This window comes from Triturus cristatus, chromosome 1_2 (assembly GCF_964204655.1).
Source record: "Triturus cristatus chromosome 1_2, aTriCri1.1, whole genome shotgun sequence".
In the NCBI taxonomy this organism is placed as follows: Eukaryota; Metazoa; Chordata; class Amphibia; order Caudata; family Salamandridae; genus Triturus; species Triturus cristatus.
In genome coordinates, this window is record NC_140580.1 from 896,461,747 (window position 1) to 896,481,685 (window position 19,939).

The following is a 19,939-nucleotide window of genomic DNA, read 5'->3' on the forward strand; positions in this document are numbered from 1 at the left end:
TGGGAACCAAGGTCATCGAGCAAGAACCTGGTTATACTATTGCTTCATTGAAAATTACCTACAAGTAGGTGCCTAGTTAGATGAGGTGGTCATGTGATCTATTTGGGGGTGTGATTTTCGATTTCTGTATTGAGATTAGGGACAGAGTATGGAATCTTCTGCCTTACCTAGAGAGCATCTTAGAACGTGCTCTGTAGCTTCATGCTACTAAACCCATTTAACGTGAGTGCACGTCTTAGGAAGTCTTCACGCGCTGACACCTTTCTGGGGACTTGCCTGGGGAAATAAGTTAAGTAGGGATGTCAAAGTAGAAGTAGTGAAGGGATAGATTAATGCCTTTTGTTTATGAATCCCAAATGAAGAAGGCTCTTGATGTAGTCTCTATAATCATTTGTGTCCTGATTCTTGAATTGGTTATTTAGTGCATATTGCACCGCCTGAACTTTACTCGTAGGTTTGGTTTTATATTAGTGCCCATGTATTGTTGCACACTAGTTTTGAGGTGTTTGTATGTTCATCTTTTGTTGGCGTTATAATAAATATATTAAAAGTTTGGATCAGGAGTCTGTGTTCCTTTAGCTTCATGCACAATAGTAATGTATAACTAGCAAATGATTTTCTCTCCCCTCTACGCTTACAAAGCAGGTAACAAAGATCGTCGGCCTCAGGTTCCAGAGTAAGTCATAGAACGTGGAACTCGGCTCCCTCAGGAGAATTGTTTTATCATTTTGGCAGGTGAATTCAACTTGCACCCTTGTAGCTAAAGGTGTCTTACTCTCTCGAGTGATATGGTTTATTCCTTTTCAGAGTCTTTTCATTTTTCACATACCCCATCAGGAGACTTCATGAATCAAATTCTTGCGGAATTCAATTTAGTTTCTACTGTTTCTCCTGATCTTGCAACCCATTCTCTAAGCTTGGTTTCTACCCCCAAATAGATCACATGACCACCTTATCTAATTAGGCACCTCCTTGTAGGTAATTTTCCATGAAGCAATAGTATAACCAAGCTCTTGCTCGATGACCTTGGTTCCCAGGCCTTTTCCTGCCACAAAATCATCCCCCTACTTTATCAGTGCCGCTTGTTCAAAAGCATCCTTTGCTCCCTATATGTCTGGCTCCTAAAATAAAGATGTTATTCTTACTAGCGAAGACAAATTCTTGCACATGCAACAGAAATGTGACTAGAGGAAAATTTACTGGCAGAGGCGCTAACACTGTGATTGATTATTTTTCTATTTCTCCATCTCTACTTGACCTATTAATACATTTTGAGGTCATTTGGAGCTCTTTGAGTGACCACAACCCCTTAATTGCCTCTTTTCAATAGGCTCCTAGTAATGATAGATCTATGCATCTGGCATTGAATACTGGGACACCTATCCACAGGGGCAGCGTCTTAAATGGTGTACTGTGCTTCCTAAAGTGTTTTATCGAGATTTATTTATATTGTGTTGTACTCAGTTTGATCTGTGTTTAAAGTCCAATACTCCTAATAACATTATTGTCAATTCTTTCAATGACATTACTTGCAATATTGATTCACTGTTAACATGTAGCAGTAATTGCTCTAGATCCAAATCTATTAAGTGGTTTGACTCCAAGTGTTCTAGGGCTCATCATGCCTTGATGAAGGCTGTGAAAGCTGTTCCCAGGGACTGTAAGCTGGTTACCTCCTGTCATATCATCTCTAAAAGTGTTTTGGGGGACGTGGCTAAGTGCCAATGGAGTAGGAAGCAAAGCTCCACATGCCTACGGGGAAAGAACCCCCATCTGGCACCATCCTGAATAAAATGCAGACCTAAAAGCCAGCGCTGGCCAGACACAGAAGCAAGCACCCCACAGAACCCTGAAACCACTGTGCAGGTCGATGTGCGGCTACAATATAGAATAAAGAGTTGCCCTTTATGCTCCTATGAGGCGGCCACGGCTGGGACCCTGGGCCGCTTACACTGACGGTGGTAAGGAGGCAGCTGGGCATGGCCCTGCTGCTTCTTGTGCAAGGGAGAATTGCAGAGAGGAGTGAGAAACCCCCCCTCACATAGACCGGACTGCAGCCACCCCCAAAACTGGAGCGGATCAGCGGAACCAGGCGGACCGGTAGCCCTGGGTCAAACCTGGGCGACCACCGAGGGACGAGGGATTCCCTCTCGGTTGTGGAGGGCTTCTGCCCCCGGCAGAGTACTGATCCTGCTGGGGCTCCCCAGCACTTGAGAATCGCAGTGAGGAGATGATGATGGCGGGCGGCCCATAGGGCCATGCACGAGCGTCCTCCGCACTGGTGATTGACTTTGCGGCCGCCTGGCTGACGACAATTGTGGAATTGTCTGGGTGCCCCCTAGGCTTGGGCCTTGCGGCATGGGGTTGCCTGACTGCCGGGAGTGGCAGCAGACTCCAGCTGCATTGCAATACAGAGAGGTCTGGGGTTGGCGGCCCACGTGGAGAGTGAGAGGCCAGCCTGGGAGTGACAAGGCTTGAAGTGTGCTCACCCGGGCCTGAAGCTGCCTGTGCGGTGCCAGTGTGGACAGGCCTCAGCGGACAGTAAGTGGAGGGAGTTCACAGGCCCCAGCCTCGGCAGTGACTGATAAGCCATTGCAGGCCTCCCCCCCTGCTGAGGAGGCACCGACTTGGACCCAGAGTGGGGGAATGTCGCATTAGGACCCCCTCTGCTTCTGCCCTCTTCCTGCCACTGCGGTCCATTAGGCGGCCTCAAGAAGCAGCGCCTCATGGGAGTAGTGGTAGTAAACTGGAGGCACCCAAGGGCTCTGGAACTCTGCCCCATGGAAGTTGTGCTGCAGCCAGACACGCTTTGGGGTACAGCCATTACCACAAAGAGGGTCCGTAGCTGGGAGGAGTGGCGTGGCTTCCCAGGAGAGGAGAGGGGCGAGTGAGAGACCTTTGAAGGGGCTTCTGGTCTGTGCATGGATACCAGCCTGGTAGTAGAGCGACGAGATGGCCGGAGAAGTGGCGAGATACTGACCGGATAGGGCTGCTTGCGAGTTGGTTTCCCCAGGGAAGATGGACGTTCCAATAGACCCGACTCATTAGGGGAGCCGATGAGCCTGGTGACCTGCGCAGTGCTCACTGAGCTTGGAGAGGACGTGTCGCCGGCGAGCTGGGAAGATTGGAGGCCTGAGAGTGCTTTGACAGAGAAGGCACCTGTGGGCCTTGGGCGTTTGACCCTGCCCCAGGCAAGCCCGACCCCTGCTCTACGACCGTGAGGAGTACGGCTCCTGACTGCTGGAGGCAAGTATGGTGAAGATGACCAGGTGGCAGGACTCCGAGATGGGGAACACCACGGGAGATGAAGTAGCAGACTTCCAGGAAGAAAGAGGAGATCGCCAGGCGCAGCCTGGACCCCAGAATGGACCTTCCCTACAAGACATTATGCATGCAATCACCAACTCTAGGGAGGTACTGGAAGCTAAAATTGACTCATTGGTGGCGGATATGGGTATTCTGCGAGCGTATCATCGCTGGCTGGCAGAACGAGTCACCTCAGCAGAGCAAACAGTGGCGGAGAAATTGCCAGAGCTGACAGCTGTGAGCGACCGACTGACAGATGAGGAAGAAAGAATTAAACTGCTTGAGCCACGAGCTGAAGATGCAGAAAACTGATCACGCCGGAAAAACATACGAATCGTAGGGCTTCCAGAGAAAATGGAGGGGAGGAATATGGTGGACTACCTAGAGAAGTGGGTTTGTTACAAAGTCGCCCAGGTGGCACTGTCCCAGTTCTTTGCCCACAAGAGAGTGCATAGCGTGTCGGACCGCACCCTGCCTCTGGGGTCTCTGCCACGACAGGAGGTGGTGGCCAGATTAAATGTGATATAAAGATCTGGACTTTATACTCCAACAAGCTCAAGGGCTGGAAAAGCTACAGATTGAAAACAGTGAAATCCAAATTATTCCTGACTTCTCCAGAGAAGTGCAGAGGTGTCAAACCATGTTTTAGGAGAGCAAGGCTCGTCTTCGCCAAATGAAAATACCATACGCGATGTTGTTTCCGGATAGGCTTAGAGTGGTGACAGATGGAAGCAACTTATTATTCCAGTCTCCCTGGGAGGTGTGGGAATGTATAGAGGAACAACTGCATAGGGACTTAGGTGAGAGACACCGGAGACCCTGCTGCAGGGTGGCTAGAGCATGACGACAGCCCGGTGAATGCTGGGTGGCGGCCCCGCCAGGGACGAAGTGCAGCAGGATACGAGTGGTGGAGGTGGTGGTGTGCTTGAGCAGCAGGGGGAAGCCCCCAATCAAAGACGGCTGATGTTGACGATGAGGACCTGCAGAGTCTGGACTTGGAGGGTGGACATATCTCTGGCAGTGCCACAGACTCTGAAATACCCAGAGTGGCCCCTGGCATGGCTGATGAGATTATTTAGAGACTGTCATTTGATATTGTCCATGCCTAATAATAAATGATTGATGCTTTACTTGAACCCTACATATATTGAGGCAGAAAGCATGAGAGGCGACTCAGGTCGATGCTTGATGTCTTGCGAGAAGTATGTTATGTGGAGGGGGGACCCGAGAAGGCTGCACAATGCTACTTAGATTACCCTACCCTTGAGTCTTTACTCTGATGTTACCCGTGAGTCCCCCTGCAAGTGCTAGTTGTACGCCTGTTTGCTTGTTTGGCTGAGTGGATGTTGCCTGTTTGTCCTGGGGTGAGGGAGTTGGGGTATGCATTTTAGGTTTTTTATCTGTGGTAATGAGAGTCTATACTACTGGAATCTTTCTCTGGGGCGGGCAAAGGCAGATTGTTTTGGTGCTTTGTATCAACTGCAATTAGTCCTGGATGGCAGAGGGGTGACTGGTGTACAATATCATGACTACGCCTTTGAACTTATTAACTTGGAATGTTAGAGGGATGCACTCCATTAAAAAACTCTATAAGGTGTCCTCTTACCTGAATCGCAGAGGGATACACATCTCCCTGCTGCAGGAGACGAACCTGGTGGCTAAAGAGGAGGCAGCATTACGCAAACACTGGAGGGTTCAGGTTTACTTTACTACATACTCTGCCTTTTCATGGGGAACACTGATCTGGATCCAGGCGGGAGTTCCTTTCCATCACACCTGGCAGAGTAGATGGAGACTACTTGACACCTGGCTCCAACTATACCTGCTCCAGAGAGACTATTCTTTCCTTTCTAACCTACATGAGCTTCATGTCAGGCTGGATACATTTCTCTGTACTCCTGAAACGCATGGGCAGGTAAGAGATGTGTAGTATCAAGCCTGAACTGTCTCGGATCATAATGCTGTGCTGATTTAGCTGCAATGGGAATGCCTGCATCCCTGCATCTCCTCCTGTTGACTAAAAACGGAGGCCCTGGAGGATCAGGTGTTTCGGGAGAGTATGAGACAATATTTCATGGACAACAAAGGATCAGCTTCCTCGATGTTGATAGAATGGGACACTTTTAAAGCTGTCTTTTGAGGGCATTTTATTACAGAATCTGCTGGAATCCAAAGCCTGCTCCTTCGAGAAATCACACAGGCCGAGGAAACCCTGCCAGAGGCAGAGAAAGCCAAGCCGGGCCATCCAGAGTCTCACCAGATGTTAGTAGACACTAGGGAGACGGTGGCAGAAGTGACCGAATGGCTGAGTAGCTAGGACTATAAGCCATACATGGTGAGGGCTCATGCGGAGCATGATCGCACAGGCTCCTTTCTTTTTGAAAATATTTTTATTAACAAATTCAAACACAAAACAACGTACATTGGCATTGTGTACATCAGCGTTGCAACCGTTTGATCGTGTACCGAGATTCAGAGAACACCTTCACAAAACATTGGTACATTAGTGGCATCAGGTAGTAACATAGCCATTTATAATCAAGTGATGGATAAGCCATATAGTCTCAGTCACTCAATTCCGATTCTGAGGTTTCACGCGGGGGTTCACATATGTTCCCTCTGTATGCATTCCACCCTCCCCATACCTGGGTCCACTTTTTGGCGCAACCTCTGTGAATGTATACTGTTTTTTCGACAATCATTGTGGTGTCCATGTCTCTGCACCATTGGGCGAGGGTAGGGGTCTGCCTAGAACCCGATCTTTGGGCTATATTGCGCTTCGCCAACAGGAGTCCCAGTGTCACCCAGAGTTGCGCCACGCGGCTAAGGTCTGTAGGCTCCCATACATTGAGGAGGCACCTCCTTGGTTCCGGAAGCGTCGGAACTTTTGTCACCTGGGAGAGTGTGCGCATTATCGCCTTCCAGTATTGGGCAATTACGGGGCACTCCCAGAGGGTATGGAAAAGACTACCGTCCATACCACACTGCCTGAGACATAGCGGGGAGTCGGCCCGTTTAAGTTTATATAAGAGTGTGCAGGTGTAGTACGTGCGGTGTAGAATTTTTAATTGTACGAGCTTCAATTTGGGCAATATCCCCACCTCCTTGGGGGAGGAAAGCGCCGCCTGCCAGTCCGTCTCGTCAAATTCCCCCAGCTCTGTCTCCCATTTAGCCTTAAGGGCTGAAAATGGGTCCGGCTGGTTGTTTATCACCTTCCGGTATGTCAGGGACGTCGCTCTCTTAGTCAAATGCTCCGCAAGGAGTCTGTCTTCCAACGGCGAGGACTCGGCCAGCCCAGGGACATCTTAAGGATTTTGGGGGCCCTGGGCCAAACATATTTTGGGGGCCCCTGTTCAGAACAGCTTTGAATTTATGATCCAATTTGAGCCCCTGTTTCCCACGCAGTTTTCGCTTCCTCAGCTGCATTAGCGATCCAGTTTGCAACATAGGCATTAGCCTATATATTCCTGATGCAAACAGACGCTTGCAGCTGACAGCAGTAGTATTTAGTGTTTCCTGCCTTGCTACTAGGTTTTTAATACTTTTTAAATTGTATATTGTGGCTGAATTACTCTGTGCTTTTTAACAATTTCCTCTACCTACGCGCACTTGCACTTTACTTGATTCTGCTTGTCTGCACCTCCTTAGCTGCTCCGATTCGCATCTCACTTTTTCTCCAGTCCTGGTTCGCCGTGGCTGATACGCCGATTGTGCGGAGGGCTGGGGCTACTATCGGGCTCCTCCCTTCCGCCCCCGTAGATTCCGCTTCCTCAGCTGCGTTAGCGGTCCAGTTTCATCAAAGGCATTAGCCTATATATTCCCGATGCAAATGGACGCGTGCCTTCGGCGCGCCGCTAATGTGCCAAAGGCAAGGCCCTCTGCGCCCTTCAGCATCCCGGAGGCGTCTGGCTCTGGCCATGCTGCCCAGTTCCCCTCCGGTGAGTTTCTTCCACTACATTACAATAGGGAAAAACCGCTTAGCCTTAGGTGGCTACCATTATGTCAGTGTACAGCCGCTGATCCGAGCTTGGAGGTAGACTTTCGATTTAATAAGTGCAACTGGTCTCTCCTCCAGCCCAGGAAACTCGCACCCAAGATCCTCCCATGCAACAATAACTGTAAAAACAATAAGAAAACAGAGGACTTAAAGGCCACCCTTTTAAATTGTCGTTCTATGCAAATGTATGAACCACACATTTATGACCTACTTTTAGACGAACAGCCTGATCTTTTATTTCTCACTGAGACCTGGCTGTCTGTAGCCTCCAACCCTACTATCACTTTGGCCATCCCTACGGGTTATATAACCCTTAGGAGAGACCGACATAGTTGGAAGGCTGCCGGTGTCACCATAATTTACAATTAAAAACTAAACTGCTCTCCCATACCAATGGAAAACATCGAGGGTGCAGAGTCCATAGGCTTCTGCTGTACCTTATCCCACCATCATAGCATAGCTGTTTTTATGATTTATAGACCTCTCGGTGCAATTGGAAATGTTATTACTACACTTAATACAGCCACCACCTCCCTGGCCTTAAAATACAACAACTGCCTTATTCTGGGAGATTTAATTATGTATATGGACAATGGAAAAGACCCTCAAACTATTTCCTTGTTTGGGACGCTGCAGGCCTGCAACATGTTTCCATCTATTTCTTCGGCCACCCATGAGAAGGGCCATACCCTAGACCAAATCTTTCACAACTTTGACATATAAGCAAGCCTACCTCTTCCCATTACCTGGTATGACCACCTCCTATTAAAATGTGTCATTCCCAACTCTGCCACAGCCCCTCGGGCTAACACAGGGCAGAGGGTCCCTAATTACAGGACGTTCCATAAAATATCCATCCCGATGTTAGCAGATGCCCTCGGTTGTTCCTCACCGAAGCTGTCTGGCTGCCCCGACTCGGACACCCTCTCAATAGATTCATGGCTCCTTACCAACATTGGTACAGTGGTACCGGTTGTTTCCCGCTCCTTAAAGAGGTCGGCCTCACCAGCTTCATGGTTTAACGGTTCCCTCAGATCTAGCAAAAGAAATTGTAGAAAAATGGAACGGAAATGGCGTAACTCCTATCTACCTGAGGACAGGAAGGTGTATAAAGACACCTTAAAAGCTCATTACATTTTTGTGAAGGCAACCAAGAAAAACTTCTTTAAAACCAAAATAGAAAATGCCCAAAATAAGAGTAAGGAAATCTTTAGCATAGTTAAATCCTTTACCGTCCCGAAAGCAGGCACAAAGGAAGGGCTATGTACGGAAGAATGGTCTAAGCAAATAGCTCAATTCTTCCACAAAAGGATCTCCGTGATCCAACAAGCCTTCAGTAACATTTCAGAGGAAGAACTGACCTTCTACCTTAGTTCCGATAGCAAATTTCACCTCTTGGTCCTCCATCTTTACTAGTTTCCCCTGAGTTTTAGCTTGAAGAGTCCCTGACCCTTCTCCAAACTATTAAGTCTGGCTCTCCTACCGACCCATGTCCAGCGAATATCCTGAACCTATTAGCTCCCACCATAAACCCCACGGTAAACCAGCTCTTTAATGCTTCCCTCTCCTCAGGCAACATGCCGAAATTATGGAAGAATGCTGATATTCTTCCACTGATAAAAAAGGCTAACGCCAAACTGACGGACCCTGCCAACTACAGGCCAATCTTCCTGCCCTCTCCAAAGTTTTAGAAAAGCATGTAAACAAGGCCCTCCAAAAACACATTGATGATGGGAAGCTCCTTCATGAGTCCCAATCCGGTTTTAGGGCTAACTACAGTACGGAGTCCGCTCTCCTGGATGTGATTGAATTTCTCAAGGGTAAGCTGGACCAGGTAGGCAAGGCTGTTCTGATAGTGCTCGATCTGTCGGCGGCCTTCGATACGGTCCCACATGAGAGGCTCCTGGAGAGACTTGCTAACATCAACCTGGGAGGGCGCCTTAACATGGATGTCATCCTTCTTGGCAAATAGATCTCAGGACATCTGGCTCCCACCTTTCTCATCCCCGGTTCCGGCCATGAATGTAGGTGTCACTCAGGGCTCCATACTCAGTCCTACCCTTTTTAATATATATCTATCCCTCCTTTCATTTCTGGTAGAGGAAGAGAGCGTCAAAATTGGTTCCTATACTGATGACAGCTGATTTTTACATGTGAAAAAGGAACCGACTTTGACAGTGCAATGATTAGGTCTTGCCTCACAAAGGTCTTTAACTGGCTTAAGATCAATCAGCTGAAGTGCAATCCTGACAAAACTGAAGTAATCCAGAAATGCCTGACTGGAGCTCTTGGTGGCCAAAAGATCTGCTGCCCCCCTCCCCCCCCCCCCCCCCGGAAAAGGAGAAAGTCAAAAACGTAGGAATTGTCATAGACAAGACACTCTCCATGCGCTTTCCAATCCAAAATCTAACTGAAGCTTGCTTTGGCATACTCCGGATGCTAATAAAATTCCTGCCACTGTTACCGCATGAAAGTAGAAAGATCGTGGTGCAGGCTCTGGTGACATCAAAGCTTGACTATGTCAACAGCTTGTACCTCGGTCTTCCTAAAGTCCCTATCCAGCGCCTACAAGTAGTACAAAACGTGACCAGAGCCATCCTAAGACCTAAACCCAGATCTAGTATGAACCCTATTCTTAAGTCTCTACACTGGCTCCGCATAAAAGAACGGATCAACTTCAAAGCGATGACCATCTTCTTTAAAGCTTTCCACAGCTTAGGAGCTGGCTACCTAAATAAGCGAGTTAATCACTGCACAACATCTAGACCCCTAAGATCTTCCAATGCCTACCTGGCCATCGTGCCTAAAATATGCCTTGCCCGCACTGGAGGCAGATCCCTCTGCTTTCTAGGTGCAAAATTGTGGAATAGACTCCCTGAGTCTCAGAGACTAACCACAGACCTACTCTCTTTCAGGAAGAACTTAAAAACCTGGCTTTTTAATAACTGATGGGTCTTTTACGCACGTTTTCCTCCCGCTGTCATGTGCCAAGACACTCTAGTCTGAGTGGCTGCGCGCTTTATTAAATACATTATTTCATTTAATTTCATTAGGTCCCTGACAGTGCAAAGGAACACTCGTCCAAATTCTAAGGGCCTTATTTATCAGGCCTTGTTTCACTTTTATGTCGCCGGTGCGTCACTTTTTGTGACGCACCGGCAGCGAAAACAAGCATTGGCTTAGCCAATAGGTCTCGCTTTTGGGTCCTTATAAGTGTTTAGCCATGCAACAGTTGCATAACTAAACAATTATAAGGTCCCAAAAGCGAGACCTATTAGCTATGCCAATGCTTGTTTTAACTGCTGCAATCTATTGAAGCCTCACGGAGAACATCAAAGCGGCCGCGAAGGTGATCGCGATCGCGATCAAACATCAAAGCGGCTGTGCGGCCGCGAAAGTGAAAGTAATCTCGGTAAAGCGCGACGCGCGCGCCCGCGCACATGCACTGTAGCTCTAGGCTGGCCTGGTAGCACTTTTTGGAGCCCTCACAAAATGTCTCGCCAGACCAGCGCATGCGCTGGGTCAGGCGAGACCTAAAAATGTGCCATGTTGCGCCCTAGTTACAAAGTGACCCATCTAGGCAGATGCGTCACTTTGTAAAGCCCTGCACCACATTATACCTGTGCCAGGTATAATGTATGCAGGGTGGGTGTTACCCCGCAAAAAGCCTCGTAGAAGTGGCACATTGAAATCTATGAGAACTCAGTGCGCCACTTCTAGGAGGTCATTGCGTCAATATCTTACACCTGCCTCACAGCAGGCGTAAGACTGATGCAGGCCCTTTCACATGGGGCTTGCCCCATGAGAAAAGACACATTGCTGGACTTGCATCTATTTTCAGACACACCCCAGCAATGAATCACTTTTGCGCCTACAGATACGCCAGAAATACTGACGTATCTGTAACTCCTTGCGACATGATGCGACATACAGTAAATATGACGCATCCGTCACGTTGCAAGGAGGGTGCACTAAGAAGTGGCGCATCCCTGTTTTCACACAGCGAGGCATCACTTCTCATAAATAAGGCCCTAAATGTGTTTACATCTAATATTCAGGGATAGGTATATGTGATTTCAATATTGTAACACAGCAGCAGCACACCAATATTACTGCAAATAATCTCTGTGACGCCCTCCCATTTCTTATGTGTTAGGCCTTGTTTTGATCTAAAAGAAACTTTTTTTCTGTATACTGCATGAAACATAAACACAACATTTCTAAGCAAAATGGCTGTACTAGACTATCACACATCAGCCACATAAAACATAAATTAAAGGAAAACTGTATTTAAAACAATCCGTTTAAGAAATAATCAAGGTCATTAGGGAAAAACTCTGGAGAACGGAGCTGACTTTGTCAGGGGGCCCCCTGAAAGGCTGGGGCCCTGGGCCAGAGCCCACTTTGCCCATGCATTAAAACGTCTCTGTGCCAGCCGAGTCCAGGGCGGGACCACCGCCCGGAGTGCGTGTCGGATTTGCAGGTATCGGAATCATTCAGTCTCTGCCAGGTCGTAGTCCGCTTGTAGTTGGGCAAATGTGACAGTGTCACCTTTTTTCCAGAGATCGCCGACCCTTGATATGCCAATCAGATCCCATTGTAGAAACCCCTTTGTAGTGCGCACCACCCCCAACTCGCCTCCCACAGTGGCGTGGCCTGGGTTATCTTCCCATCCCAACCAAGAGCACGTTGCGCCTCAAACCATATCTGCAGAGTATGTGCCGTGAGGCAGCGGCTCCTCGTGTGATTATAGAGCGCTCCCATAACCCCCCCCGGTCCCCAGCAGTTGTCAGTCCATACGGTACGCCGGGTCATCCCCTGGCACATGAAGCCACTGATTTATTACCATAAGCTGAGATGCCCAATAGTATATCTTTATATTAGGGAAGGCGATACCCCCGTCGTACCAGCCTCTGGTCAGCTTATGGAGCGCTATCCGTGGCGCCTTGTCTTCCCACAGTAGACTAGTCACCTCTGCGTTTATGGCGGTAAAGTATGTAGATGCGACCGGGAAGGGTGTGTTCTGAAGCAGGTAGAGAAATCTAGGGAGTGCCATGATTTTAAAGAGGGCGGCCCTTCCCAGTAGTGTCAGGGGTAGAGAACGCCAGTGTTTGACGTCCCTACGAAACCGAATCAGGGGTTTTGCCAGGTTTTCGGCAACAAATTTCGTTCTGTCTGCTGTCACATATATTCCTAAGTATTTGAATCCGTCTTCTACCACTCGAATTTCACACCCCCTCGGGAGCCGCGGCAGGGCGCCCCGAAGCAGATACAGATAGGATTTTTCCCAGTTTATCTTATAGCCGGACACCCTCCCGTACGACGCAAAGATGTCCAGAAGACAATGTATCGAGCGCACCGGCGAGGCTAAGTACAGCAGGACGTCATCCGCATACAGAGAGATGCGGTCCTCCCATCCCATTGTCCACTTTAAGCCACGGATCACCGGGTCCTGCCGCACCCAGGCCGCGAGCGGCTCCAATGCCAGAGCAAATAGGAGCGGGGAAAGGGGGCAGCCCTGTCGCGTCCCCCGCCCCAACGGAAAGGCGTCCGAGATATGCCCATTTACGACAACCTGTGCCAGCGGCTTGGTATATAGAAGCTGGATCCAAGCGCATAGCTTGGGGCCAAAGCCCAAGTGGCGAAGAACGGCAAAGAGGAACGGCCACTCCACCAGGTCAAATGCCATCCGAGCGTCCAGTGAGAGGATGACCGTGTCCTCTTCTATCGATGAGCGGTGCGCGAGGACCCCGTGCAACCGCCGTATGTTCAGGGCGGTATTACGATTAGGCATAAACCCGGACTGGTCCGGGTGTATCACGGCAGTAAGGTGGGGCTGCAACCTTTTTGCCAAGACCTTTGCCAGAATCTTTGCCTCGGCGTTCAGCAGGGAGATTGGGCGATAGGAGGTGCACTCGTGCGGTGGTTTGTTAGGCTTGGGGATGGCCACTATGGTAGCCAATCTCTGATCCCGGGGTAGAATCCCTTTCTTTAGACTATCCGCATACATATCCAAAAGGTGCGGTACGATGTGAGTAGTGGATTTCTTATAGAATTCCACCGGGATTCCGTTAGGCCCCAGTGCCCTCCCAGTGCGGAGGGCGGCTATTGCAAGTGTAATTTCCTCCGCAGTCAGGTCTGCCTCTAGGGCCGCCACCTCGGACGGAGCCAGCACTGGCATTGCAATGTCTCTGAGGAAAGCCAGATTGTCCACGACGGTGGACGAGGCCTACGGTGTGTAAATCTTTTTGTAGCGGCTCCGACGTGAAATCCCCCGTTTCCAACTGGATCCGTGCCACCCATCTCGCCGCACGTTCCTTTTTCTCAAGCCAGGCTAACAATCTACCCGCCTTATCCCCTAGTTCGTAGATCGTATGCTGCGTTGTGACATGTCTAGCCCGTGCCGCCTCCCAAAGATAGGACTTATATTCTTGCTGCGCCATGAGCACTCTATGTGTGGTGTCGTCATCCGCATGTGCGGCATGGTCGGCCTCTGCCTCACTCACCCCCTGTTCGAGCTTGAGTACCGCTAGCCGTTGGGCCTTCTTGTGGTCAGCAACCATCGAGATTGCCTGTCCGCGAAGGACAGTTTTGTACGCCTCCCACAACGTCGTCGGGCTTGTCACAGAGTCCTTGTTTTCTACGAAATACTGTTTGGTTGTTACCAGAAGGGCTTTACTAATTTTGGGTACTTTGAGATATCCTGGGTGAATTGGGAATACCCTACGTCTCTGTGGGGCGAAGGTTGAAAATATAATGAGAACTGGAGAGTGGTCTGAGATGCCTCTGGGCAAGTGTGCGACTTCCGTCATTCCCCTCAACCCTGTGACCGGTGCAAAAATGTAGTCTATGCGAGAGAGAGTGTCATGGACCCCCGAGTGAAATGTGTATTGCCTGTCCTCCGGACTGCGAATTCTCCAGGTGTCTATGAGGCCAAGTGCCTCCGTAAATTCACGCAGTTTGGGAGTAGCACAACCGTGGTCTCTGGTGGACGACCTATCCATTGACGGATCCATCGTCGCATTAAAGTCCCCACCTATGATTAGCTCCCCGTGTGGTAGCGACAGCAGGAACTCTCCCAACGCCCGGAAAGTATCCTGATGGAGCGTCGGGGGGACGTACACCGTCACTAAGTTATACATTTTCCCTTCCCATTGGCAGGTCAGTGCCGCAAAGCGACCCTGGTCCTCCCTACGGGAGTCAGCAATGATCAGGGGGAAGCGCTTATTAACTAATATGCCCACCCCACGGGAACCTGACGTAAATGCCGAGTGTACCACCATTTTAAACCCCCATCTGTCCAGTGCCTTCGTAGTCGTGCCCACCAAGTGCGTTTCCGGCAGGAGTGCCACTGCTGGCCCCCTGCGCTTGAGGTCTTGTAGGACCAGCCCCCGTTTGATTTTATCTCCTAATCCATTCACGTTCCAGGACAGTATGCTGAACAAGGGGCTGGGGGGTTGCGTACTCCCCACATTTGAGCTAGTATTTGCCTCCAAGGTGGGTTTTTGCTTTTTCCCGGTCATGTAGGGTAGTAGAAAAGTGGCTGAACCCGTACACTCATCCCCCGGTCTATAACGGGCCTAGCTTGCATAAACCGCCAATGTGTAGTTGCAATACTTATAACAAAACATAAAACAACTTTTCCATGACACCTCCGTCCCCTCACCCCCCTCCCTGCCTCCCTGCCCAGCGGATTTTGAACTACCCGCCACCCCAACTTAGCAGAGTGCTTAGATCCCATAACTTGGTACTTGCGTGCGGGGGAGGAGCTGCTCCCTGCCTGGCGCCCGCTCCCTGCACCACATGTATGTCTGTGCGAGAAACCAGTTATTAAGGACAGCAATCAATCATGCAGCGCCCCTGTAGTGACCATGCCCCCTGCGGCCACGGGGGCCCATTCGATACTCCACTCCACATTACCCTCCAAAGTCCAGTTGCTCACTCTTCTGCTTCAGTCCAGTGGTGTGCGTTCCCTGTCGTCCGAGCCAGCGTCTTCCAGAGTCCCGGGGGACCCAGAATGTTGTCGACGATCACGCCCCGCGCGGCCTGCATCTCTCGCCGGGTGCCACCCCTCCAGCCACTCCGTGGCCTCCGTCGGCGTGGTGAAGAACCATGTTCGTCCCTCCGCTTCCACCCGTAGCTTTGCTGGATAGAGCATCGCATACTTGAGTTCACGAGTGCGCAACTCCTTCTTGACTGCCAGGAAGTCGCAACGCTGCTTAATCACTGCTGTGGTATAGTCCGGATAGAGGGTTACCGTGCAATTGTCCACCTTCAACGGGGGGGCGGTACGCGCCGCCTGCAGGATTGCATCCCTGTCCCGGAAATTAAAAATGCGCGCCAGGATCGGGCGCGGGGGAGCCCCTGGTTTTGGCCGTCCTCCGGGCACCCGATGCGCTCTTTCCACGGATAAAAATTTCGACAGCCCACGTGGCTGCAGCTGGTCCGTGATAAGTTTTTCTACGAAGAGGTCCAACGCCGGCCCCCGTTCGCTCTCCGGCACTCCCACGACGCGTACGTTGTTCCTTCTGGACCTGCCTTCCTGGTCATCAAGCTTTTCCAACAGCTGCTTTTGGACAAGTTCCAGCGCCTGTATCTTGTTTTTACTTTCCGCCGCATCGCTGGTAAGGGTCGCCGCAGCCGATTCCACCTCCGACAGTCTCGTATTCATTTTAGCAAAATCGGCTCTCAGCAACGTTATGTCTGTAGAGATCGTCCCTATTGAGACCTGCATCTGGGTAAGCGTGGCCATGACGTCCCGGAGGGTGATCTCCTTAGGTTTGTCGGGGGGGGGGGAGAGCCCGCCTGGTCTTTCTGGTATGCAAACTTCTCGAGTTTGGCGTGTGGCCCTCCACGGTGCCCCTTACCTCCCATATTAGCCAGTGCAGGTGGGATCTACTCCTGTCGGTCTGGGTCTTCAGGAGAATGTGGGGAGGAGTGCAGCAGTGATCTGGCGGTCGCCGCCGCCTGCCACGGGATCGTCCACATGCGGCCTGTCGGTTTCACCGGTGTCCCGCCGCTATCCCAGAGTAATCGAGACCCACCGCAGGTCTCCCGCTGCGTTTCGGTCCGCTGCCAGGACCCTCGCTGCCCAGTCCACACCATTGAGGCCTCTTACACCAGCCCACCGTGCTCCAATCACAGGATACCGTTGCAGAGGCTCATCGAGGCTCCAGGGAAGTCCCAGCACCCCTCAAGGTCTTCCGCCGACGGTGAAGGCGCCGCCACACACATGCGTCGGCTTACCGTTCCCGCACTCAGTTACTGCAGTCCGCCCCAGGCAGGTCTCCGGCCCCGAGAGAGAGGGGGGGGGGCAGTGACGCCCCGGAGCTCCGAGGCACCACTCCCAGTCGGCAGCGTCCGCTGTCTTCTCCCGTACGGGACACCACCACCAGTCCTCCGGCCGCGTGGCCAGAGCCCCGCCTCCGCTCCAGAAGCGGCACCGAACGATGCGGAGACCCCTTCGAGGGGATGTGCTGGTCCCCCAGAGCGTCGCAGCGAGCCTAGCTTCAGGGCGCTGTACCTCACGTCCACGGCAGCCACCAGAGTCTTGCTTCCGGCGTCAGAAGTCCGAGGCTGATAGGCTTAGGCCACGCCCATCCAAGCTCAACAGGGCCGGCCGGCCGCCACCCGAGGCCCCGGCGCCGCTCTCCCTCGCAGGCCGCACACACGTTGTCGGGCGGCCCCCCACCACTACGTCCGCTGCCAGGCGCGTGCCTTGCCCGGCCGGTGCCTCAGACACTCAGGGGTTGGCGCTGAGAATATTTCGCCGGTTTCGGCCAGGATCAGTGTCAGGATGATTGCGGGATCGGGCGTTAGGCACCGGAGCCGCACTAGGCTGCGGCCATCGTCTTCGGCTGCAAGCCACGCCCCAACAGGCTCCTTTCTTGCCTGGTTGGCTGACCATGCATGAAGACGCTCGAGGACTGTTGAGCTCTCCTTGGACACAGGCAATCGCCTGTACCGACAGGACGAAGTCAATGCAAGATTTCTGCAATACTACACTAGCTTACATACAAGTGTTACTCACTATGAGGAGGACAAGTTACAAACAAATCTGACACCTTTGCCAATCACAGCCCTTTCCAACGAAGAGGTGGAAGGTTTTGGGAAGCCCAATAACGATCCAGGAGATACGAAGGGCAATAAAGGGACTAGCACCCAGGAAAACACCGGGGACAGATAGCGTCCTGCTGAATTCTATATGACATATGCAAATGACCTGGGCCCGAGGCTAGAGATCCTCTTTTCAGGAAGTGAGAGAGAAGCAACATCTGCTGCCAGACACTATGAGGGAGGCACAAGTGGTTCCGATACTGGAACCAGGTAAACCTGGGCATGACTGTAAGTCGTTCCAACCGCTGCCGATGCTCAACGTCGACTATAAAATACTTAGCAAAAGCCTAGCGGCCTGAATTCCCCTTCACATGATTAAACTGGTCCATCCTGACCAAGCAGGGTTCATTCCGAGGAGAAACACTGCACTGAACATCAGACAGTTAGTAGCCATTCTGAACTCAGAGGCCTATTCCCATGGCAGGGCGGCGGACTTTTCGATTGACATTGAGAAGGCCTTTGATAGCCTGGAATGGAAATTCATTTACGGAATCCTGAACAGAATGAACTTGGGGCGGGGATTTCTTTTGGGGCTAAACTCTTTTATGCAGGCCCGGTTGCCAGAGTGCTCACAGGACAGATAATTTTCGGAGAGTTATAGGATAGGACGAGGGACCCGATAGGGATGTCTGCTGTCAACCCGGCTCCTTGCTCTGGCGATGGAACCACTTGTTTGCTTGGCATAGGAGGGAAACAAATACCTGGGAATTTGAAATCGGTGACCATCTACATCAAATAGTCCTTTACGTGGATGACCTTATACTCTTTCTTAGGGACATGAGGGTCGCCCTGGAGGGGTCAAGGGATCTAATGGAGGTATTAGGGCTGGGCCGGCGAGTTAACTGGCAGAAGTCGCTGCTGTTTCCCCTGGAGGCTGGAGCTCCACAGCCAGATGACTTAGGTGACCTCCGCTGGGAATCTGATTGCTTGCCATACTTGGGGGTGAAAATACATGATAGGAAACACCAGCTGGATAGGAACGTAGGACATGCTGTCAGATCCCTGCAAACGAGCACTAACTTCTGGCAAACACTCCCATTGTTGATTGCTGGTAGAGTGGCACTTTTGAAATTGGTGGCTCTCCCCCAGCTACTATACTTTTCACGATGCTCCCAGTATGGATCCCCAGGGCAATCTTGAAGGAGCACAACTCTATCCTGACAACGTTCCTTTGGGGTTTGGGCCACAGACGAGTGTCCTTGGCTAAACAACAGCACCCATCGGCAAACGGCAGGCTCGCACTACTGGAGCTTGAGTCCTATTACTTAGGGGCCCAACTTCAGTGGTTTGCCCAATGGATTGCAGGGAGACGCTCCCCGGGTGGGATATTGACACCATTTGTCCCAGTGCTCCCTCGATTAATGGGTCACTACAAAGGAAGACTCGCCCCACTAATGAAGACATGCCGGAATTTCACATAGCACAGGGCTGTTGGGCATGTTGCCTGCAGAAAACGCATATGTGGGTCCCGTATTCCACAGCCATTTCTCAACGGATGCTAAACAACTTGCCCAATGGAGGGCGTTGGGATAGTTTACAAGACTGGATAGAATTGGGGATTGAAAAGGTGGGTGATCTATTTTGTGATGGAGTGCTACTCCCCTCTGAAGACTTCAGGAAGGAGTTCGACTTACCCAAGCTCATTTTCTCCTGCACAGGGCGGCTAGGCTATTGGAACCACAACTTCACAACACTTGCCATTACATGATATGAGTGGCAGGTACGTTAAGGGCAGTCTCCCTTCTTTACAGGGCAATAAGAAATGATACACCATTGCCCTCAGGTTCGCTAAAGACTCGATGGGAGGAGGATTTGGGAGCCCCTATTCCGGAGAAAGATTGGGACAATATCTTAGCTAGAGTGCCTAAAGCCTCTAGGCATGCGAGATTCAAACTGATTAATTACTTCACATTTCATAGGGTGTATCCAACTCCAGAACATATAAGCAGATGCTTCCATACAGAGGACGCAGCCTGCCCATGTTGTGGAGAGATTGGGGCGGAGCTGAAACACATGCTCTGGGAGTGCCTAACTTTGGGAAGAGGTCGCAACAGTGGTTGCACACACAATATCTAGGGAGCTACCCTGCAAGACGGAGCATTGTCTACTTAACTGTTTTCCCCACACAACCAAGACGAAGGTCACAAGTAGATTCCAATACCTCGCATTCATATTTCCAGACTCGCAGGACCCCTATATAGTGGGCTCGCCAGCCCAGACCCCCCTCAGTCTGCCAATGGCTGCATCAGAATTTTAGTTAGAAGTACATCCCTCTCTGCCCCCAAGACCATTGCCAAATTCAGCTAAATACAAGCCTAGTTGACCGACAGCCCACATTATTCGGTGACATTGAATGCAAACTGTATCTGACTCAGGGGGAGGGTGCGAGGGGAGGATGGGGGATGACTATTTTGTGCTAGTTGAGAATGTGTAACAAGAAGTGGGATGATGACAAGTTACTCTGCCCGCTAGGGCTGCAATAAAATGTATGGCTTACGGTAAAATGTATGGCTTACGGCT